Raw genomic sequence first — 25,622 nt, 5'->3', positions numbered from 1 at the left:
CTCAACTGCAAAACACTATGCACAACTTTGTGCAAAAACACACTCAGAACCTTACTGTACCATAAATAAGTGCATGACCCAAATATTTCAATATCTATATTTACAAGTTGCTCCTTTGCAGAGACACATTTTTCAAAAGTGCTTAATATGGCCAGCTCTTTACAGGAGGGCTTAAGGGAGTATCCTATTTTCCTTTCCTAATTAGAAATAAATAATGATTGTGGCCTCTGTATTTAATTAGTAACAATGACACATGTATATTTGTAAAATAGCTTCCATGTAAGTTGTGAAACACCATGTTGCACATTGTCACATGAGGGCACATGTCTATGCTTTACTCAAAAATATGGGGATCTAGGGGTTGCGGGCTCCACAGTCTCAGAGGTGCTTTTGCCTTCTGTCCGTTTGTGAATGTGCCTCAAACACAGCCCACTCTTGGAAAGATTGTTCCTTTCCACAGCAGTACATGCACAACATACAAATATCCTTTCTAAAATAAAAGAGTTTTCACAGGTATTCTCATTTATACACCCTACTTCATGTGCTTCCTGCCAACCTTTAACCCTGCACAGTCCACAAAAGAAAGGGGAACAAACAAATAGAAAGAAAATAAAAATACTGTACTGTTTTTGGGCCTCAGCATTTCCAGGCAGCAGGGTCTAATTGCACAAATCATTAATCTGCAAAGTTCATAGCAGTTTCTTAGCTGGGTCTTAGCTCTCAATCTTAACCAAAGGAAATCTATCAAACCTCACTCAATAAGGGATCATGTTAAGGAAACTCTCATGCTTGTTCTCTCAAAACAATAGCCGTTCAAGTATCACTCGATCCAGAAGCAGTACTGTTATTAAATTAAAAACCTACTGCAGGTGCACTCAGCTCAAGTATCCCCCATCCCCTAATCAAATTCGCACTATTAGTTAAATAAAAGCTTCACTTTGTTTTCCTCTATAATTATAAGGTGCACAAAATTCAGCATGGAGATTTTTGTTTTCTAACAGGTAACGAATTTCTATGGCAGCAGCCCACACGTTAGTCACTATAAAATTGCCACATTAGACGGATATCAGATAATCTGCAGAGTACTGATAATTCACACCTTACATATTTAATAGGGCGCGCATTATGACCCAGCGGCCAGAAACCTCTTCAGCCCGAGACACAACTTCAAAAAAAGACCGGTCCTCGCCCCTACGAGAAACAAAATATCCAAGGCCTGTCTCCTCACAAAAGAAGCATCGACGCCCAACATTTAAACCTTTTTAAGTTGCAGCGACGGCTCACCTCTGCTCCAGCCTTTCCCTTCTCGCTCAGTGTTCTGCCGTCGTGGAAACAGGAAATACCTCATCCGAGGAAGGCGGGACACTGAGCGAGAAGGGAAAGGCTGGAGCGGAGGTGAGCTGTCGCTGCAACTTAAAAAGGTTTAAACGGCGGGCGGCCACTGCAAGAAGGTTGAGGAGCTGAGGGCGGGCTCAGCGGGGGGTGGGCGGCGGCGGAAAAGGCGAAGAAAGGTTACAGCTTGTCTGAACCGGGGTGTACCTGGCGGCAATCGGGCAGTGCTGCACTCTGCCTGGTTACTGCCGGGTTAGTGTGGGAGCCCTTACCACCCATTAAGGTGGTGGTAAGGGCTCCCACACTAACCCGGCAGTAACCAGGCAGAGTGCAGCACTGCCCGATTGCCGCCAGGTACACCCCGGTTCTACAAAAATAAATATATTTTTGTAGCACCAGATATGACAGTGCACTAGGAGTGGGAAGTACCACTGGGCTACTGCAGTAGCCCAGCGGTACTTCCTGTTTAGCCAGTGGTACGCTCGCATTGGGCTTACTGCCGCTTAGTAAAAAGGGGCCCTTAGTTGTCTGTGTATCTTGGGATAGCATACAATTTTGTGCATGAACATTTATAGAACTGGGGGATATATCTCTGTTCTTTGATAAATTTGAAAGGCTAGATTCTCAGATTTACTGTGTTTAAAGAATCTTGGGGGGGGGGGGGGGGAGTTCTCTTCTCTAATGTTGAAATGTCCTTGAGGAGGCATTGCTGAAAGTGATATAATACAGGATTCATAGGTCCAGGAGGAATCCATTTGAAGATTTTTTTTTTTAATGATAGCTGAGTCAGCTGAATTAGTTGGATGATTTGAAAAATAATGGATTATCTGTAATTTACATTGGAATTTAAAGAGATTAAATCTGGTCTGGAAAGCATCATATGAGTGATGGAACAAAGGACAACCTCGTTTTAGAACATCAATCTCAGAACTAGAAAGTGTCATATCTGAAAGGTTATAGATAGAAGTATCTATTCTTGCCTCTGATAGGAAGGTCTGCCTCTCCTTCAGCCCCTGCAACAAAAAAACTGTTTTTCCCAAAGGATCATGAAAATCCCAAGCTCCAGAAATAAATGTTTAGTCACCATGGCAACCTTAGCACCTGAGATTTTTGGAGCCATGCATAGAGCAGGTGGACCACTGGGAATAGGTGTTACTGTGTATAGGTTGACTTTTTCTTCAGCTGCAAGGCTCTTGGATGCTGATCACTCGTTGAGAGTTCACTGCCTCTCATGTGTGTCAATGTTATCCTTATGAAGAGAGGAGGGAGGGACCTGAATTCTAGCATCCCATGGAGAGGACACAGATTTACAGAACACTTTTGCAGTGGCCAGCTATGCAGTTGGGGTGATCCACTTGCTGGTGATCTTTAGCTCCAGCCTGAATAATGAAAATGAAATCACAGTAGCAAGAGGATTTGTACCTTTGACACCTGTGTCATTCAACAATGACACTTGCTCATCTGTCAAAAAATGATGACACATGGAGAATGTACATATGTGTACTGGGAATATGGTGCTGAACTCACATAAAGGATGATCTGACTGCAGTATCTGATACCTAGGATCTGCTATGGATTGTAGGAAAGTTGGTATGCACTGCTAGAATAGGGTTAAAGAGATATGCTACTGTGTGCCTAATCAAATTCATAATTGTCTAACATACCATGTTTGGTTTAGTACAGAAAAAACAAGGCTTTTTTGAGGGGGTACTTGGGGGTACTGAGTACCGGCACCTTTTCCATTGTCTGCTAAAATTGACCCATGGTCCCCAAGTTTTAATGAAAGAGCTCAGGCCCTACACACCAATTCTGCCTTGTCATAGATTCTGTGACTGGTTGCAGAGGGTCTGGTTATTGTGGGGTGGGTCCCTCAATGACCACCCCACATCTGAAGGGTGGCCTGGCATTTGAGTACCAGCACCTTTTTCCCTAGAAAAAACACACTGAGAAAAATTGTCATATGGAGGGAGCTAGAGGCTCAAAATATGCTGTTGACTGTGATATTCAGAGGCACTATCTGAATATGCCTCTGAATATCCTTATAGACTACCTCTGCATTATGCAAACAGTGTTGAGGTAGAATGTGAGCACAGCAAAGAGTGACCCAAAACTTACCCGGATAGTGGCAATATTCAGTCTGTTATCTGGATAAGGGAGATAGAAGACTGGCAGTGGTGGCTGAATATTGACCTCTACACTTAATTGTCATTTCTACTTCCAGTGCTGTGAAAAACCTGTTGAGCAAAGATCAGGCATCCTCTTCCAGATGAGGTATTTTCATGGAGTCCAGCCAGGCCGCAATACAATGTTGATTCACTGAAAGGTATGACATATAAATATGTTTTAAAGTTTGGCAAATGAGACAGTAGTTTATCTAGAGACAGCTGTGACAGAGCCATTACTAAAGCAAATTTTATGTATTTTTTTCTGTCTCATACAGTTTAACTGCCAATGCAAAAGCTTAGAGAATTTATTTGCTGCTCATAAAAGTCGTGTTTCGTTAGCCTCAGTGGCACAAAAACACTCCAAAGTGTTAAGCTCTCTTCACCTTAATCAAGGCTTGCAGAGTTTTTAGTATGCTTGTTCATCCTCTAATTGAGTCAATTGTGTTTCCAGAGACATATTTTATCCTGCCTTTGTTTCTTAAAATGCAGCTGAGAGGGATGTAACGTGTCCTTAGATAACAGCTTTAGCGGCACCCCTTAAACTGGCTTCCTTGCCATAATTAAAATGCACATGTTCAAACCAAGCATAAGTGAATTTAATAATACAAGTCAGTCCATTAGCAAGTATCTGTTCATAGACTAGCTTTTAGGATCCATATTTTCTGTCAAAGCCATCCAGCTTTATGCTGACCTGTGCATGACCAGATGTTAAAATGGAGCTTAAATATTTAGGATTTCTTTACCACCTTTTTGAAGGAATTCACTCAAGGAGGTGTATAGCAAGAATAACTCAAACATAATCAATAGACAATTACAGCAGTAAAAATATTCAAATTTGAATACAAAGAGGGACATTTTCGATATGACGTTTAAATCTGACATTGGACATTTTGCTCTAAATGTCCCAAATTCAAGTGGAAAATATAGCAATTTTCAAAACAGAAAAATGTTTATCCTTTTTGTTTTCAAAATGGCCATTTGCTAGATGTATTTGTGCTCATTGCATTTATCTTTTTGGTCTGTTAAAAAAAAAAAGTCCAAATGAAAAACGCACAAAATCAAGCCACTGGAATATAGGAGGAGCCAGCATTCTTAGTAGACTGACCACCCAGACACCCCAGCAGAGCAATGAGGCACCCTAGGGGGCACTGCAGTGGACTTCACATAAAAGGTTCTAGGTACACATCTCACCATTACCCCATTATATTGTCTGCTGAGCCCTCCAAAACCTACCAGAAACCTACTGTCTTCAACTATACACCACTACAATAGCACTTATGGCTGAAGGGGTCACCTATATGTGAGTACAGTAGGTTTTCAATGAGTGTGGGAGGGCTCACACTTTCCACCGTAAGTGTAACAGGTAGAGTACATTATGGTCCTGGGTCCCACTTTCTACAGTGGCACTGCACTGACCACTAGACCATTCCAGGAACTTGTTTATTGCTCTAATAGGACTGTCTATAACATCTGAAGCTGTCATAGAGCTAGGTATGTACTGTTTCTTTCACATCTTTAGGGAATTTGAAGCGGTCATTTACCACTGGGTGTCATGTCTGTGGTCGTGACCCCTCACAGCCTCTACCTGATTTCTGGGGGTCAGCTTCTGAGCTGGCTTCTGCCTATCCTTTCTGGAGTAGTTCTGTCTTTGGGAAGATCTGTTTCGGTTTCCTATCTCTGGCAGCCATCATCTGGGTTGGATCAATGGCGGCAGCCATCTTGGATGGCTCCAGCGTCGTAGCCATCTTGGATAGCTCAAGGGGTACAGCCATCTTGGATAGATCATATCATATGAAGCCATCTTGGAGTAAAGAGGACAGGAAGTAAGCCCATATTTGGTCTTTAGAGATCTCCTGTGGGAGTGGGAACAGCCTCCATAGTTACTCAGATTTGCTGCAGCTGCACCTCAGGTGTAGATGGGCTTTATTAATCACCTAGAGACTGCAGTCAGTTGCCTTTGCATTGCGTCTAGGCCCTGGTACGTGGGTGCTTGTGCACTTCTGCCTGAGAGACTTTGTCTGGACCTGATTCTGCGTTTGCTGGTTTCCTGCCTTTTGAACCTTGCCTGATCCTGGACTTTGTTTTGCTTGCCGCCTGCCTTTTGAACCTTTGCCTGGACCTGGACTTTGTTTTGCTTGCCGCCTGCCTTTTGAACCGTTGCCTGGACCTGGACTTTGTTTTGCTTGCCACCTGCCTTTTGAACCTTTGCCTGGACCTGTCTTCTGCTTGCTGGCTGACTGCCAGAGACCTAGCCTGGATTTGCCGGTATGTCTGTTCTGCCTTGCTTCTGGTGTGGGGTGGTTTTGCCTGCCACTGCTGCTCCTCGGCAGTGGCCCAAGGGCTCACAAACCCAGTTCCTGTTCAGTAAACGTGACAGAATGCAAAGGCCATGAGCTCGGCAGAATCACCCTATCTGCTAGGCTTCCGGCCTAGAACTTCTGCCCTTGTTTCCCTGGTGAAGTTCGGTTCTGGCTCTATTATTGTTCCCGATCTTTTCATGACTCTGGAGGAATATCGTGGGAAACGTTTGGCTGATCCTCTCATGAAGAAACTGCCTGAAGCTTCAGCAGAGCGGAAGCGTATCAGGCAGCTTGGGCTCGTGAAAAACCCTGTTTCGGCCATTGATCCTAGGACCCCGCTTTGGAAATATCGCCACCTACTTCTCTTCGACCCTGCTCTGCGGGATACTCGGGAAGCTGTCACTGAAAGAAAGCGTCTTGCGAATCCCGAGGTCCAGGCGTACAATCAGTCCATCAGTCCTCTCAGCCGAATTGCTCCGGAGTTCAAGCCAAGTTCCAGCCCCAGTCAAGCCACTGAGTCCATGTTAAGTTCCAGTTCCAGCCAAGCTCTGAGTCCTGTTCGAGTGACGCTTCTAACCGAGGCTCCAATTCCAGTTCAAGTAACTCTTCCAGTTAAGCCTCCGGGTCCAGTCCGAGAGAAGTTTTCGATTGAGCCTCTGATTCCTGCTCGAGTGGCACGTCTGGCCGAGCCTCCAGTCCTCGTTCAAGTGGCACGGCCAGTGAAACCCCTGAGGCCAGCTCGGGGGTGCTTCTGATGGAGCCTCCGAGACCTATTCAAGTGGCACTCCAGGTCGAGCCTCCAGTCCTAGTCCAAGGGACCCATCCAATCAAGCCTCTGAGTCCAGTTCGAGGGGTACTTCAATCCAAGCCGCCACTTCCAGTCCAGGTGGCGCTTCCAGTCAAGCCCCAGAGTCCTGTTCAAGTGGCACTCCTAGCCGAGCCTTTGCTGAGTTTGGGTTCCAGCCAAGATGTTCCTGAGCCTGCACTGAGTTCCAGCCAAGTGCCGGAGTCTGCTCTGAGTTCCAGTCAAGCTTCTGAGCCTGCCCTGAGTTCCAGCCAAGCTTCTGAGCCTGCCCGGAGCTCCAGCCAAGATGTGCCCGAGCCTGCCCTGAGTTCCAGCCAAGATGTTCCTGAGCCTGCACTGAGTGCCAGCCAAGCGCCGGAGTCTGCTCTGAGTTCCAATCCTGATTCCTGTTCCAGTTCCTGCCCAGCTGACCATGGCCACGTGTCGGAGCTCCTCCGTAGATTTCACCATTGTTTTCCTTGGAGACCTGAAGTTCCTTTAGAGACCTGGAGTTCCCGTGGGGACATGGGAGCCTTGAGGGGGAGGTACTGTCACGTCTGTGGTCGTGACCCCTCACAGCCTCTACCTGATTTCTGGGGGTCAGCTTCTGAGCTGGCTTCTGCCTATCCTTTCTGGAGTAGTTCTGTCTTTGGGAAGATCTGTTTCGGTTTCCTATCTCTGGCAGCCATCATCTGGGTTGGAGCAATGGCGGCAGCCATCTTGGATGGTTCAAGAGTTGTAGCCATCTTGGATAGCTCAAGGGGTACAGCCATCTTGGATAGATCATATCATAGGAAGCCATCTTGGAGTAACGAGGACAGGCAGGAAGCCGATATTTGGTCCTTAGAGATCTCCTGTGGGAACAGCCTCCATAGTTACTCAGATTTGCTGCAGCTGCACCTCAGGTGTGGATGGGTTTTATCACCTAGAGACTGCAGTCGGTTGCCTTTGCATTGCATCTAGGCCCTGGTACGTGGGTGCTTGTGCACTTCTGCCTGAGAGACTTTGTCTGGACCTGATTCTGCGTTTGCTGGTTTCCTGCCTTTTGAACCTTGCCTGATCCTGGACTTTGTTTTGCTTGCCGCCTGCCTTTTGAACCTTTGCCTGGACCTGGACTTTGTTTTGCTTGCCACCTGCCTTTTGAACCTTTGCCTGGACTAGGGTTACCATATGGCTCCAGAAAAAGGAGGACGGATTGAGCCAGCCGGGTTTTACTTCCATTGCTTTCAATGGAAGTAATTGCTTTCAATGGAAGTAATTGCCCATTGCTTTCAATGGAAAGCAATGGAAGTAAAACCCGGCTGGCTCAATCCGTCCTCCTTTTTCTGGAGCCATATGGTAACCCTAGCCTGGACCTGTCTTCTGCTTGCTGGCTGACTGCCAGAGACCTAGCCTGGATTTGCCGGTACGTCTGTTCTGCCTTGCTTCTGGTGTGGGGTGGTTTTGCCTGCCACTGCTGCTCCTCGGCAGTGGCCCAAGGACTCACAAACCCAGTTCCTGTTCAGTAAACGTGACACTGGGGGAGTAATGGTAGCTCATGCCTTAATCCCTCCAGTGGTGATTTAGGGCACCTTTTGTGCCTTATTTGTTATGAAACCAAGTCTAGACCAAAACATTTAGATTATTTATTTATTTATTGTAGCTCCAAACGTTTTGGTTTTGTTCCATTATGGCGGAAAGATGCCAACTGTTAGTAATGCCCAAATCCCGCTCTCAACACGCCCCCTTGTGATTTGCATGCACTGCTGATGAACTGTATACCAAAACATTTAAATACTGAGTTTTGAAAATACCAGTTTGAATGTTTTGGCAAGAAAAATGTTCTAATGCTGCTTTTTGAACATTTTTCTGTTTTGAAAATGAACCCCAAAGTATGGCACGGTATGCTATATTACAATGTCAACACAATACGTGATAAAACATTTTAATAGGCAGCATAGGGTGTAAACAAACATATAGATAAGAGAGAGGGGCATTTTCGATATGACGTCTAAGTCCGACGTTGGACGTTTTGCAAAAAACGTCTAAAATCTGAATAGGAAAAGTCATTTTGAAAAACGTTTAACTTTTTTGTTCCCGAAAATACTGTTTTGAACAAGGTTTTGTGATTTGGGCATTTTGTTTTTTTGGTCTATTTTCAAAAAAATAAAGTCCAAGTGCAAAACGCACAAAATCAAGCCATTGGGATGTAGGAGGAGCTAGCATTTTTAGCAGACTGGTCCCCCAGACATCCCAGGAAAGTGATAGGGCACCCTAGGGAGCACTGCAGTGGACTTCATAAAATGCTTCCAGGTACACATCTCACCATTGCTCCCTTGTCTGCTGAGCCCTCTAAAACCCACCCCAAACCCACTACCCCCAATAGTATACCATTACCACAGCCCTTATGAATGAAGGGAACACCTATATGAGGATACAGTGGGTTTCTGGTGAGTTCTGGAGGGCTCACAGTTTCCTCCACAAGTGTAATAGGTAAGGGGAAGGTATGGGCCTACTACTACTACTATTTAGCATTTCTATAGCGCTACAAGGCGTACGCAGCGATGCACAAATATAGAAGAAAGACAGTCCCTGCTCAAAGAGCTTACACTGCACCCATGAATAGACTACTCCAGGGACCTGCATGCTGTTCTAACGGACCTAAGTATAACATCTGAGGCTGGCAGGTAATGTTTTTAATCACATATTTGGGGTGGGGGGGGGGTGTGAGGGGGTTAGTGACCACTGGTAGAGTATGGGGAGATCATCCCCGATTCCCTCCAGTGCTCATCTGGTCATTTAGGGCACCTTTTTGTGCCTTATTTGTTATAAAAACAGGTCTAGCTCAAAATGTCTTAGTTTTAATCCTGGACAGTTCAGTTTTGTTCCATTATAGCTGAAAAATGTCCAAGTTTTAGGAACACCCAGATCCCACCCATAACACGCCCCTGACACACACCCTTGTGATTTGAACGCACTTCTGACGGACTTAATAGAAAAACATCTAAATATTGGTTTTGAAAGTACCAATTTGGACGTTTTTGTGAGAAAAATATCCAAATCAGATTTATGCCAGTTTTTGGATGTTTTTCTCTTTGAAAATAAGCTCCATAGAGTAGCAGGAGTTAGAAAGTAAGGGGACTAATTTAAAGAAAGCTGAACATGAAGTCAGAATGGTGTAGCCGGTATTACCAAGTTAGTTAATTCTTCCATTAAAGGCCTGGTTGAAGAGCCAAGTTTTCACCTGTTCCTGAAGTAGAGATAGTCTTGTGTTACGAGAAGTTTTTCAGCTCCAACTGATTCAGGAAATGTCCCAAAGTACTTGAAGAACAGGATCTCCCTCTACATACCTCCAAAGTCACTAAGGACCTCCCAAGGAGTATTCCTAACCAAACCCTCTCCAAAGGACATCACACAATGTGAAACCTGCAAGTGAGCCTTCTCTGGAGTAGCCTCCACACTCTGCTTTCCAGAGTGTGCTAAATGAGACCGTGTGCTAAAATAGCCCAATGTCACATCTGTGGCAGTGACACCTCTCAGACTCACCTTATTTCCGGCGGTCAGCTTCTGAGCTGGCTCCTGTCTGTTCTTCCTGAGTTAGAGCCAGATGCACTAAGCTTTAACGAGCCAAAAATCAGCCTTTAGTGAAGAATTTTCAAACTGTTGCATGCACTAAAGCCCTTTTTCCGACGATGGTAGCAGCTACCGAAAACGGAATGCAGATGAGCAAAACCCTATTGAAACGACATGCACTAACCTTTTCCGATTGGTTTAACGCAGGAAAATCTAACGAAACGCCGTGAAATCGAACGAGAGGTCTGGACCTCTCATTGTGGCTGCGCGGGCCTGGAAAACCTGTTAAAAAAAATAAACAAACCTGGACCCAATTCCGGCGCATTAGCTGAGCTAAACGCGCTGTGATTGGCTCAGCTGAGCGTAGCACGTTTCCAAAATGCCTGCAGCACCAGAGGCCGATTTTTAATTTTAAAAAACGTGAATCCTTCATAGGTTGTCAGGCGTGTCATAAGCACGTTTATGTAGCGCTTGCGTATCGACGCGCTATATAAGCGTGGCTACGTCCACGTGCACATGTCGGAGAAGTTATGGCTGCACGTGGGAGAAAGCCTAACTTCTCCGACATGGATATGCTGTGGCTTGCCCAGCTCATAATTATAAATGAAAAGCGCCTTTTCCCACGTGTTGGCAGAAGGAGAAACATTATAAGAATGGACCAGGGCTGGGAGACACTACAACGCCTGTTCAACAAGTGTTCGTCGTACCCCAGACCCGTAAGTATGGGACGTATGTGTGTCCCATTTTCCTCACAGTGCAAATGTGGACGTTATATTCATGTACAGAATGTGGGATCGGCTAATGAGCATGACAGTGCATCATATTATCTCAATTCTTGCATGACAGTGCATGACTGCTGTTTTATATTTGTTTGTCAACGTCTGATCGCCCTTCTTCTTGTTTGACAGGTTGAGGAGCTGAAAAAAAGGGCGAAAGCCCTCAGGAAAGACCATCAAGAATGGCTCCAGGAGGTGAAGTCTAACCTGGACAACAGCCCAGGTACTGTTTGATTTCACATGAGTCTGCCACCTGAGATTTGATACTGCCCTCGGGGTGTTATCTGAAAACTGATATTGGTCTCTGCAGAAATGTCTGAGGCAGAAGACGAGGATGATCCTGGCAATGATGATGATGGTGATGGCGGCAATGAGGGGTCAATGGCTGGTGTTGCTCCTCCCCCCCGTCTGGTCCTACCCCTGGCCCCCACCTATTGCCTTATGCCCTTGTTCGTCCCGGCCCATCCTCTCCTCCCCCACCACCAAAGAGATCCCGCCATGACATCGTACTGCGGCTCCCAGCACCAGCACACGGCCCTTCCCACCTTTCCTCTCCTCCTCCCAGAACACACTCGAGCCCCCCTGCCTCTTGGGAGGCGTGGCACTGACTGACCTTTCCGAGGTCCTCCTGTATCTGGCTTCCCAAGTGCAGGTGGAGGACGACGAAGACGAAGAAGAGAGGGAGGATAGTAAGGCTGCAGCTGCCCTCCAGACCTAATACTTACAATAAATAATTTACAATTATTTACAATAAGGGCAATGTTAAGGCGGCAGCTGGCCTCCTGACCTGCACATATATTGAGATGTAAAATAAAAAGTTTTGCTATGTACAATAATACTTATAAGAAATAATTTAGAATTATTTACAATAAAGGCAATGTTCAAATTGTTAAATGTTAGAATACTGACATGATCAAGGCATTGCCTGTATATGTACGCACGCATATGTATGATGTCATAAACGAGCGCCCCGCTACGTGGCACAGGCGTGGACGATCCATGTGTTGCTGCATTGCCTGCGCTATTGCGCATATATATGACGTGCATATTGTGCGTTTCAAACAAACGCTGCTCCTCGTGTGTGTGTCTCGCTTGTGAATTGCTACAACAAAATGGATGGTGGCTTTTTCCTGGCACAGTTGGACTTTTTTCCTGGTATGCAGTATGACTACATTGCAGCCATGCAGGGACAGGATCAAACACAACCCACTGAAGAACATCCTGCCAACGTTCGCCCTCGCAGGATCCCCCACCCACGGGTATTTCGTCCACGGTTGGTTCTGGAAAACATGTCCGACAGGAAAATTGTGGATGACTACCGCTTATCCAGAACAGCTATATATGAGCTGTACCAGGAAATAAGACATGCTATCGACCCAAACACTGCAAGATCTCATGCAGTACCTGGCATGCTGAAGCTGCTGACTGTTCTGCAGTTCCTTGCAACAGGCACATTCCAGCATGTTTTAGGGGGTAACAATGGCTTGGACCAGGCTACAGTTTCAAGACATCTAGCCCAGGTACTAATCTTCATTTTACTAAACCCTCTCCACATCTCTGCGCCCCACCTTTATTACACCCACTTTACATATCTTTACTGTATAAAACCTGCTAAACTAAATACCGACCTTGCTTTTATGCTCCAGGTTCTGCATGCCATGAAAAAATGTGCCCGCAAGCATATTGCTTTTCCCACAGGGGAAGACGAGCGGAGGGTGATCAAGCAGGACTTCTATAAGATCGCAGGCATGCCCAATGTCCTTGGAGCTATTGACTGCACACATGTGGCCCTCATCCCGCCGGTGGAGCAAGAAATGCAGTACTGTAACCGCAAGATGGGTCACTCGCTGAATGTGCAAGCTGTGTGTGATGCAAACCTGAAAATCCTGGATGTTGTAACACGTTTTCCAGCGAGCTGCCATGACTCCTACATCTTGTCTCACAGTGCGCTTGGAAAACAATTTGCAGAGGGGAGAATTGGAAAAGGTTGGCTTCTTGGTGAGTGGTTTCCATGTTATGTACTGATACAGGGCTGTATTTGGCATACTATTGCTATGGGCATTATTGCGAGGTCTACTGACCTGTTCCTCCTTCGGGACAGGAAAGAGACCCCTCTTTCCTGGCCCGAAGGAGGAAAAGGTCACAAGTAAGTAAGGGCACAAGTAAGTAAGGGGAGGCTAGTAATCTGGCCATTTGTAAATGTGCTGGTTGCTATGTATTTTTGTGTTCCTGCAGGAGATGCTGGATATGGATCGAAAACATGGCTACTGACCCCGCTCGCAGTACCCCGCTCAGATGCTGAGAAGCGCTACAACCAGGCACACATCTCAACTAGATGCACAATTGAGCTTACTTTTGGGGTACTGAAGAGCAGGTTTCGCTGCTTGCACATTTCTGGTGGATCCCTGCTATATTCCCCGGAAAAGGTTGCTGATATTGTGCTGGTGTGCTGCATGCCTCATAATATTGCACTGAAGCATCATCTGGACATCGATATTGTAGTCCCTGCTGAAGTGGACATAACTCCCCCGGACAGAGGATCCGATGTAAGCATGGGAAACGCTGTGCGTCGGCAGGTCATCCAGAAATACTTTTCAAACCCTCGTCAGCCTTTGGAGCCATGAACCACTTATATGTGAAACTAGCCACCCATGCTACTATTATATTAGTATCCATTTCCCCCCTTTCTTCTGTTTCTCGATTTTAGCCTTTGTGCTTCATTTCACATGCAGGTTATTACTAATTTTATTTGTTATATGTTTTCTGAGTTTTCTATCTCGGTTAGATTGTGTCCATGTATGTTGGCAGTTCAATGAGATCTCGTTATATGTTTTCATGGATGCTTTATTCAAACCAATAAAGAAACAGTGCCCAGAAGAATTGACTTGAATGAATACATTACGTGAAATAAAACTTGAAATGATGGTTTAATATATTAAGTAACTTTACTGAAACTGTAACAAACGAGCAATGTATACATGTTAAATCTGACAAACGTCCAAAGTTATGTATTGTGAAAGATCCTTCCATCCGCCCGAGGGTCTTCGGGATCTTGCCTCAACCCCTGGCCACTCAGCCTCCCGGTCCACTGCAGTCCACAGGGCAGGGCTCAAAGAAAATAACCTCCAAAAAGGTAAAAGTCACCAAGCTCCTTTATTGTCAGAGATTCACAGTCCCGTAACTTTCAAAAGGAATCCTACAGCCCTTCAAAACAGTTGCTCCTGTTTTTCTCTCAGGGCCCAGGTACAGCAGAAACACAAACACGTCCCCTTCCAGCTGCTGCACAAATCAGTTGGAGCCAAATTAACAGTCCCCACAGATAGGTTCCTCTGTAGTCCAACTTCACACCCCAAAAAGAATCCCTATATCTTGTCCACCCCACAGGGTTTCTGCAAACAGTTCAAAACACACAGTTCTGTGGGCCTCAGCCCACAAAAAGGAAAAAAAAACACTGTAGCTTACTTTCCCCTCCCCCCACACAAAAGAAGGTTTGTTTTCCCCAACAGTTCAAAATCCACAGTGCTTAGTGCCTTAGCACTCAGTTCAGACACACAGTCTCTTCAAGGAACACAGCCTGAACTCTTTTGGGAAAGAGGAAAAAATCCCCCCCTTTCTGGGTCACTCTATTACGTCACTGACCCTTCTCCCGCATGACTTTTCCCCTTTCCACTTTCAGCCCAGCTGTGACACCAAGAGTTCACCTGGTTTTTCAGTTTAGCTTTCAAGGCATGAGCCCAGGCAGAAAGGTCCATGGGTTCCTCAGAGCCTGCCTCCAGCTCCTTCTCTCCAGCAGCTTGCCAGTCCATGGGCTCATTCTCCTCTCCTCTGGGCGGCTGTTCCTCTCTTACTTGATTAGGTCCCAGGTGCCCCTCCCTTGCCTTGTCAGAGCCTTCTCCCGGGGAATGCTGGGGCCAATAATCCCTATACCAGGGTTTTCCCCGGGGATGCTGGGAAATGTAGTCCTTCTCCCACCTCCATTTTCTAGGGGGCACTACCTTTTCCCTTCTCTCTCTCTCTCCCTGAGGAATGATTAAAGGTAAGGCTCTGCTCTGTCTCCCTCAGCTCTTGAGCCTCCTTCCTTCTCCCCCCTCCACTTCCATCTGTTCAAAACCCTTATCCTCCCCTTCACAGTATGCATGAATTTTGAACACAAACGTCCAAAAACAAGTTAGGTATGCATGAATATTCAACACAAACGTCAAAAAAGAAGTTATTGAAGCATGAATATTTAACACAAACATCCAAAACAAGTTAGTAATGCATGAATATTGCACACAAACGTCCAAAAATAAGTTATTGAAGCATGACTATTTAACACAAACGTTCAAAAACAAGTTAGGTATGCATGAATATTTAGCACAAAATGGAACAGATGTGTCAGCTGCCTTTTCAAACTTGACCCTGCCACACAGGGGGGGTAAAGGAGAGTGTTCTGGTGATTGTTGGTCCTGTCAGTGGTGTTCTATGATTACAAAAAAAGAAAGCGTTGAAGTTTACATGACTGTGCATTGAACAATATAAAGTATCAAGTCAGGTGCAGGGGACACACAATCACGCGAGATACTTACTCAGAAAAGGAGGCCCGGGAGAGCATGGTTTGCCCTGTAGAGGCTGCAATAAAAAAAAAAGGTACAGTGAGGAGAACGGACACAGAGCGTGGCAGTGACAAAATAAAAATAAGGTATTACACAGGGGGCACATGAGATTACTACGTACTTTTAAGAGGAGGAGACCAGGAATAAAGACCATGGGCGATGGGAGGCAAGGGAGGGAGCGTGTGCGGTACCATTGTCGCCAAGACTATGTGAAAAAAAAACACAGTAGGTTTTAGTACATACATCTGCAGGATTGAACAAAGAAGTGTGGACACAACTAGCACCAGAGATACTATACTTACTTGGAAGAGCATCGTTGGTAGTCCTTGGTTGGCCTTGCGTCCAGGCTGTAAGGGAACACATGGTACGTTTGGGAAGCTTGCCAGGTGCCCTTGGCCTGGATTGGCCGCTGTCGTGGACAAGATGCTGGGCTCGATGAACCCTTGGTCTTTTCCCAGTGTGGCATTACTTATGTACTTATGGGATATTATATGTGACTAAGGAAAGATATATTGAGGAAATACTTAAGGAGAACATACCATTTGCAGTGTGGGTACTGAAAGCGGAGTCATCCCGCAATAGCTCACGCAGCTTCCCCCTGATCTCCTGACGGAGATCCCCAAACATCTGCTGTTGCTGCTGGAACATCTGCTGTTGCTGCTGGAACATCCGCTGTTGCTGCTCGAACATCTGCTGTTGGTGCTCAAACATCTGCTGTAGCGTCTGGGAAGAAGCTCTCATCAGATTCCATAGCTCATTCAAACTGGCGTTGGTCTGCTCCAATAGGGCGTTGGTTTTCTCCTGTTGTGCACATATGGCAGTTGTGGAATGCTGTACACATTCTGCCACTTTTTTTAGCTGTATGTGTATACCCTCATTCCACTTGCCCTGCATCTCCCACAACTGTCGACGAGCCTGCCATTCCTCCATAGCGGTTCTCTGAGGCCGGTCCATGGGCAACTGCATAGCGGAAGATTGGGGGGCCCCATGAACATTGAGGGGGGTTGTGACAACAATAAGGTCGAGTGTCACGGTTTCCTCGTCCTCCCCATCCTCTCCTCCCTGTGTAGGCGTCATCAACCATACACCTAACCAATATAAAGGCAAGTGCTTAAACTGAGAAACACAAAGATATACACGAAAAATGCAAATGTGCAATCTTTCTGTTACACACAATAACTTGTCTGTACTCACGTGCTTCCTCTTCCTCGTGTTGTGTGACACATGGTGTTGCACGCCATGCTGACCGTGTTGAAAACCCCGGAACAGGCTCTTGTGTGGCACAAGGTGTGGCTGAGGAGAGATACAAAATAGGTTTATAAATAATGTTCTACTAATAATGATATATAAACAAAGTGAAGAAGAAGTCCCAAAAAAGTTTGGACACAACTACCACCTGAGATACTATACTCACGTGGAACAGCATCACCGGTACTCCAGGAAGCATCACTGGTAGTACAGGAAGGGGCAGAGGGGGTCGTCCTGGCTGTAAGACAGGGAACAAAGGAACACATGCATGGAAACAGGCCTTTCCCAGCATGGCAATAGTTATGTACTTATGTCATTTCAAGCACCCCCAACAAGCACAGCACAGTACTCACCACCTTCTATGTCCTCAGATGTGGGACTTGACAATCTGGAATTGCCGAGATGTTCTCCTAGAAACGTAGACAGAAATAAGGTTGACCCAAAACCATCCACAACGAATGTTCTCACCCACACACACCCCACTGTATGCGCAATGCTAAATAAACTCACCTTCAATACCTCCAATGGGAGCCTCCGACGTGTCCACAGCAGTAGAAAGTCCAACAACCTGCGCATGACCAAGGGTGCCCAACACAGCCTCCTCCAGGGGAGTCAGCTCCACGGTACATGGAGGGCCACCCCCGTACCCCTTCCATGTGCCCACTTCTTTTGTGCCTTTGCTTTCACCGCACCCCTGAAGTCATGCCAACGGTGCTTACACTGCTCTACAGTGCGCATTCGTTCACCGAGTGCATTCACCTCATCCACAATCTTCAGCCATATGTTGTTCTTTTGTCTACCCATTAAGGTGGACCTTTTAAATAGCCATCCAAATTCATGACAAACACCGCAAATCAACACACCTAGCTCGTCATCCGTAAATTTTGGAGCTCGCTTCCGCTTACCATGGAAATGAGGGCCCTCACTGCCAACTGTCTCCTCATGCTCCTCACGCCAATTACCCTCCATTGCTTCTATAGAAATAAAATGGAGGAGATGTTAATGACCACTACACCCCCCCCAAAAAAAAACAGCAGTTACCTCATTCATACCCCAGACATTTTATCCCATTCATAAGCTCGATGGAACGTCTAACTCACCTATGAGCACTTTTACGAGAATAAAAAAAAGGGTACACACCACACACCTTGAAACGAATAATAGGAGAAGTTAGCAAAAAGGAATGGCAGCAAATCATAATAAAAAAAAACGCTAATGAGACCATCACTTACCTATAAACTATTATTTGTTGAAAACAAACAGGATGAAACCAACAGGGAGAAACAAACAGGATTGAACACAGCACACACCTAAAAAAAAGGGCGAAACAGCGTGGTACACACACCTTTAAAACAAGAGAATAATAGGAGAAATCAGCAAGAAGAAATAGCAGCAAAATCACAAGTGAAAAATTTGAAACGCCGTTTCTTTTCGGAAACGCCTGACTTACCCATTCAAAATTACAAGCAGAAACAAAAATACGACGCGCCTTTTACACATTCTGGGCGCACGGCTATGACTCACACATGCACACTAACCACGCCTACACCGCCTACACCGAATGAATCTGTGCGCATGCGTTTCCTACTCCTCTACACCAAAATAACGAAACTATCGCGCATCCCACTTTCGAATACCGCACCGAACATTTCGGAGCCGTTTTTTTTGGTGCATTCTTCGTTGTTTCAAATTCGTTAAACACTTTTACGATTTTCATTATTTTACATTTGCTTGATGCATCTCCCTCATAGTTCTGTCTCTGTCTCTGTGTGCTGGCTGCATTGGATTGTCTGTGTGCTGTTTCCCGTTACAGACTTCAGCCCAGTCCAGTCCGGATCTTTCGGCCTGCCAGACTTGCTTGTCTTGTTTGAGCCTGCACAGCACCCGTAGCTGCCTGGTGATTGCTGCAGTGAATCTCAGCTGCTGCTGGGCTTATTAGCCATTTGGAAACTTCTGTGTTTGCCTTTGCATCGTCTAAGGTCCCTGGTTTGTTGGTGCTTGTTGCACTTCTCCCTAGTCCAGTTTATAGTCTATATTCTTGTCTGATTCTAGTTTAGTCTGTGTGTAGCTTCTTGTTCTGTATTGCTTGTTGCCCAGTCTTGTTTCTTGTTTGTATGTCTTTGTCTAGTGCTTGGTTGCCTGTGTTTCTTGTTCAGTGGCTGCCTGGCAGCTTTCAGTTCTGTCGCCTGTCTATCAGTGTTTCTTCCATGTTTCAGTGGCTGCTTGCAGCTTTCAGTTCTGTCCCTTGTCTGTCTGAGAGTCCTAGTCTAGTATTCTGCCTAGCCTCCCTGTGTGCTCTAGTCTCTGTGTGTATCCTGCTGGTTTCCAGTTCCTGCCCTGTCCAGTAAGTCCTGCCGGCCACCTGCACCCAGGGGCTCAACTCCTGAGGAATGGTGGTCAAGTGCAGGTGAAGTCTAGCTGGCCCTGTCAGAGTTCTGCCTTATCCCTGTGTGGGGTGGTTTTGCCTGCCACTGCCGCTCCTCGGCAGTGGCCCAAGGGTTCACGATTCTAGTTCCTGCTTTTGAAAACGTGACTCCCAAGTTGTGGTAAAATAACCCGATTTAATTTTCTCCTTTAATGTACCTGAATGTAGCTCACCTTTTGGTGAAGAGGACACCAAGGGACTGGTCTAAATTGGATGCATTTGTGGAACAAATATAGATGTATGTGCTTTAGATTCTGCACCTCTGATGCCAATGTTTGTGGTGGTGTTTGTAAATTGTTGAAAATATTAATAAAGAGATTGGAAAAACAAAATCACAACTGTTGTCTTAAACGTTCTTTGGGTAATGTAAAAATTACTTTGCCACCCCCTTGGAAAAATTCCTTCCTAGGCCCAGGCACTTATAGACATAAATGAGTAGAATAACATCATTTACATAGTTCATAATTCACAGTTTACATTTATTTGTTATATCACAAAATCTCCAAAAATCTAAGTGGTTTACAATATCAATACAAAAGAGTAATAAGTAGGAAAGTATAAGACAAAACGGAATTCAAAGCTAAAAAAGATAACATCAAAAAGACATTGGGGCTGTTTGACTTGCAATGTAAATTTGCCCAATTGGCTGCTTTGTTAATCAAAAAATGCATCCTACAAGCATGGGTGGATCCTTCATCCCATCCTATGTTACGTGGCTGAACATGATGTTGGAAATATCCACATGGATCAATGCTCTATCCCAATGCCAGCTGTCATGGGGGAACCACAATTACAACGAACTTTAGACCTGGTTCACTGAACATCACTCAAAGTGATGTGTGTGGGAAAAAGGAAAACAAATTATAGTGACGTGATGCAAGGTTCCACATTAGGAGTCAATGACCAGAAAAGGGATCTAGGTGTCATCGTTGATGATATGTTGAAACCCTCTGCTCAGTGTTCAGTGGTGGCTAAGAAAACAAATAGAATGTTAAATATTATTAGGAAAGAAATGGAAAACAAAAATGAGGATGTTATAATAACTTTATATTGCTCCATGGTGTGACCGCACCTTGAATACTGTGTGCAATTCTGGTCACTGCATCTCAAAAAAGATATAGAGGGGCATAATTGAACGAAAACGCCTATCTCCATGGGCGTTTATCTCCGAGAACGGGTCAGTGAAGGGGCGGACCGAACCGTATTTTCGAAAAAAATAGACGCCCATGTTTTATTCAACAATGTGTGAGCTGGGCGTTTTTGTTTTTCAGCGATAATAGAAAATGAAAGCGCCCAGCTCAAAAACGAATAAATCCAAGACATTTATTCGTGGGAGGGGCCAGGATTCGTAGTGCACTGGTCCCCCTCACATGCCAGGACATCAACCGAGCACCCTAGGGGGCACTTTTACAAAAACAAAAAAAAAGGTCAAAGAGCTCCCAGGTGCATAGCACCCTTCCCTTGTGTGTTGAGCCCCCCAAATCCCCCTCAAAACCCACTGCCCACAAGTCTACACCATTACTATAGCCCTAAGGGGTGAAGGGGGGCACCTACATGTGGGTACAGTGGGTTTGGGGGGGTTGGACGACTAATAAGCATTAAGCAGCACAATTGTAACAGGTAGGGGGGGATGGGCCTGGGTCCACCTGCCTGAAGTCCACTGCACCCCCTAACAACTCCTCCAGTGACCTGCATACTGCTGCCAGGGAGCTGGGTATGACATTTGAGGGTGAAAATAAAAATGTGTGAAACATCATTTTTTTGTGGTGGGAGGGGGTTAGGTACCACTGGGGGAGTCAGGGGAGGTCATCCCCGATTCCCTCCAGTGGTCATCTGGTCATTTAGGGCACTTTTTGGGGCCTTATTCGTGAAAAAACAGGGTCCAGGAAAAGTGTCCTAAATTCTAGCTAAAAACGCATACTTTCTTCCCATTATCGCTGAAATGCGCCCATCTTTGTTCGGCAGATAACCACGCCCCAGTTCCGCCTTCGCCACACCTCTGACACGCCCCCATAAACTTTGTCCGCATCCGCGACGGAGAGCAGTTGAAAACGCCCAAAAATCGGCTTTCGATTATACCGCTTTATTCGTTTTTGTGAGATAAACGTCCATCTCCCGATTTAGGTCGGAACTTGGGCGTTTTTCTCGTTCGATTATAAGCTGGATAGTGGAATTAGAAAAAGTACAGAGAAGTCAAGTAAATTTAAAACAAATGGGAGAAAATATTCTTCACTTAACGTGTAATAAAATTCTGAAATTCATTGTAAGCTGGATTGGCCACTGTTGGAAGCAGGATGCTGGGCTTGATGGACCTTCGGTCTATCCCATTATGGCAACACTTATGTTCTTAACTTTCCTCAGCCCCGGCGATTGAGAGCCCCAAAGTTTTTGTCTGATTGCATGTTAATATAAGGCACAGGTCATGGGGAGGGGATAGTGGAGAGAGGGAGGAGCTATACTGGGATAATATAGAAAAAGTTGTCTAGCAATGGGAAACTGTGGACTATATGGTGTTTGGACTAAGCTAAATAAATATATTCAATTGTTAATTTTGATGGGTTGAAAATTTCCTCTGTTTTCAGACCTACATAAGAACATAAGCGTTGACATACTGGAACAGATTGAAGGTCCATCAAGCCCAGCATCTACAAGTACCTGGTAAGATCTCAAAACAGTACAATACATTTTATGCTGCTTATCCTAGAAACAAGCAGTGGATTTTCCCCAAATCCATCTTAATAATGGTTTACGGATGTTTCTTTTAGGAAGTTAGCCAAATCTAGCTAAGCTAACTGCTTTTACCACATTCTCTAGTAATGAACTCCAGAGTTTAATTACACATTGAGTGAAGAAATATTTTCTCTGATTTGTTTTAAATTTACTACTTTGTAGCTTCATTGCATGCCCCCTAATCTTAGTTCTGAGAGAAGAGGACATTTCTCTAAGTGACATTATTTTGCTCTGTGCTTGATAGCTTAAAGATTGGGTTTAAAAGAGGAATTGTAGGTTATTGATAAGCACAGAATTAAAAAAAAAAAAGAAGAAGCAAACTTTATTAACTAGTCTCCATACCCTTTTCCCCATAGTTTTAAAACTTGAATTTTCTGCCACAGCATTAACATATAGCCTCTATAAGGTACAGGAGGGCCTAGTTCAGTCCTTTGACTCATCAGCTGGCACTGGTATCTCTCCCCAAATCTTCCTCAGTGAAGACCAAAACAAAGAATTCATTTAATCTCTCCTCTATGGCTTTGTCTTCCCTGAAGGCCCCTTTTACCCCTCGGTCATCTAGTGGTTCAACTGATTCTTTTGCCAGCTTCTTGCTTTCAATATATTTAAAAAAAAATGTACTACATGTTTTTGCCTCCAACCTAATCCTTTTTCAAAGCCTCTCTTTGCCTTACTTATCAGCGCTTTGCATTTGACTTGCCATTCCTTGTGTTGTTTCTTATTATTTTCAATATCTTATTCATTTTCTGAAGGATTTTCTTTTAGATCTAATAGATCCTTTACCTCACTTTTTAACCATGCCGGCTGTCGTCTGGCCTTCCTTCCTCCTTTTTTATTACATGGAATATAACTGGCCTGGGCTTCCAGGATGGTATTTTTGAACAGCATCTATACCTGATGTAAATTTTTGACCTTCGCAGCTGCTGCTCTTCTTTTTTTCACCGTTCTTCTCATTTTATCATAGTCTGCTTTTTGAAAGTTAAATGCTAACGTATTGGATTTCCTGTGTATATTTACTCCAAAGCTGATATCAAATCTGATCATATTATGATCACTGTTATCAAGCGACCCCATCACCATTACCTCCTGCACCAGATCATGTGCTCCACTAAGGACTAGGTCTAGAATTTTTCCTCCTCTTGTTGGCTCCTATACCAGTTGCTCCATAAAGCAGTCCTTGATTTTGTCAAGGAAGTTTACCTTTGCTAGCATGTCCTGATGTTACATTTAGCCAGTCAATATCGGGGTAATGGAAATCACCCATTAATATTGTGTTCACCAGTTTGTTAGCCTCCCTAATTTCTGATAACATTTCTAATAGAGATATTAAAAAAAAAAAAAAAGAAAAGAAGACACATCAGGCAATAACAAGTTACAATTTAAAAAAAAGAGAGAAACTAGGCATCTCCATGTAGAATTGCTCCCATAATTAAAGTGTCAGTGTTGAATATCAAGCCCAAAGATGGTGAAGTAGAACACCTATTTTATTTTCAAGAAGGAATGAGCTATTGATTGTGCCATATAATGTTTCACATTATGTGTTTACTTTATGTTTGTTATTGTTATAAACAGAACTCTTGTAGGAGGAACAACTGGAAAAACCTCTAAGGGGGTTCAAACAATTACCACATGTAGGACGATATCAATACAAAAAATACATAAATTTTATTCTAGAACAATGTGTTCCTCTACCTGCTTGCATAAATTTTTGAAAACATACAAAAATACTATATACAAGACTGTATAAGATATTGTTTCTTACTGGGAGTAAACTGCATACATTTTTTTTGAAGAATGTTATGTATCCAAAATCATTATAATCTCATAGTAACTGTAGGCAGTAATACAATCCCTTCTGTAAGTACTGATCAAAATATTCAAAATATGTGGTGAAGAAAGAGTTCAGAGACTGTTTGGAGTCACAATCAACCCTCAATGGTGATATTTACCAGCCAAACTTAGGGGCCCTTTTACAAAGGCACGGTAGGGCTACCATGTGGGTAGCATGCGGCAAAACAGTACTATCGTGTTGCGCACTGTGGCACCCTGTGGTAGATTTGTGTTTGCCATGAAGAGTTTCCTGTGCCAGAAAATATTTTATCTATTTTCTAGTGTGGGAGGCAGGGAGTAGGTGTGCCTGGCGGTAATCAGCCCTTACCACCTTCTACATAGGAGACGGTAAGGGCTCAGGCAGTAAATTGCCACAGGGCAATATTTTTATTAGCGCACAGCCATTTGCGATTTCCATTTAAAATAATGGACATTCTTGCTGCGGTAAGAGTGGCCTTGGCACACGGCCATTTTCATGTGCCCACAGTAGGAGTGGCCTAGTGGTTAGGGTGGTGGACTTTGGTCCTGAGGAACTGAGTTCAATTCCCACTTCAGGCACAGGCAGCTTCTTGTGACTCTGGGCAAGTTACTTAACCCTCCATTGCCCCATGTAAGCCACATTGAGCCTGCCATGAGTGGGAAAGCATGGGGTACAAATGTAACAAAAATAGGCCACTTTTTAAAGCAGCTTTGTAAAAGGGCTCCTAAGAGTCTGTATTATCGGAGATTCAGAAGGGGTTATTACTGAAGTGCGTCAAGCGGTTAAATACACAAATTAGCACACAATAGTTGACACTGGACAAGTACAATAACTGTTACTGCAGTAGCATGACAGCATGTGCTAATTTGCATGTTAACTGCATTTTGTGGTAGGAGGCAGAAGCTAGGTAGGTCATTGTTGGAGAATGGATGTCGATTGCATACTGCAGTTAGCACTCAGTACTTACCATGATCTAACTAGCATTTGTGTACTTAACATGGGTTCACTTACCACCTCCTCAACAGGAGGCACTAGGTGTATCCATGCTAATTACAAACAGGTTTAATGCGAGCTAATGAACATTTTTATTTGTTATTTATTTATTTGGATTTGCGCACACCTTTTTCAGTAGTAGTTCAAGGTAAGTTACATTCAGGTACACTGGGTATATCCCTGTCCCTGGAAGGCTCACAATCTAGTTTGTACCTGAAGCAATGGAGGGTTAAGTGACTTGCCCAAGATCACAAAAAAGCAGCAGTGGGATTTGAACCAGCCACCTCTGAATATCAAGACCAGTGTGCTAAACACTAGGCCACTCCTATGGTAACTGCAGAAGAAGTGCTTGACATGCCCCCAAGAATTAATGTGCAACCTTTTTGTTTTTGCTGGTAAGATGCAGTAAGTGCATAAAATTAGGGACCCTTTTACTAAGCTGCGGTAAAAGGGGCCCTGCGCTACTGGCGGCGGCCACCTTTTTACCACAGCAGGTAAAAAGCCTGAAAAAAGAAATGGCCATGTGGTAAGTTTGCACTTACTGTGTAACCATTTTGGGGAGGAGCACTTACCGCCATCCACTGAGGTCAGGGCCGGTCTTAGGGCGAGGCGACCGAGGCGGCCGCATAGGGCCCCGCGCTCAAGGGGGCCCCGCGCGGCGCGCCTGGGGTCGCCCCGCCTGCCGCTCCCACCCCCCCAACAATCGATCGCTCTTCTGTAAAAAAATTGAGAAGCGCCGAGTAGCAGGCAGCGCCTCGTGTCTGCCCTGCTAGTACAAATCTCCTGCACATCGTCGGGCCGGCCTTCCCGCATTAAGTCCCGCCCTCCTTTGAGGTAATAGGCTCTTCCCGCATTAAGTCCCGCCCTCCTCTGAGGTAATAGACTATTACCTCAGACGAGGGCGGGACTTAA

The sequence above is a fragment of the Microcaecilia unicolor genome, chromosome 3, assembly GCF_901765095.1.
Source record: "Microcaecilia unicolor chromosome 3, aMicUni1.1, whole genome shotgun sequence".
Taxonomy (NCBI): Eukaryota; Metazoa; Chordata; class Amphibia; order Gymnophiona; family Siphonopidae; genus Microcaecilia; species Microcaecilia unicolor.
The sequence above is the reverse complement of the archived record's forward strand: the minus strand, read 5'-3'. Positions refer to the sequence as shown.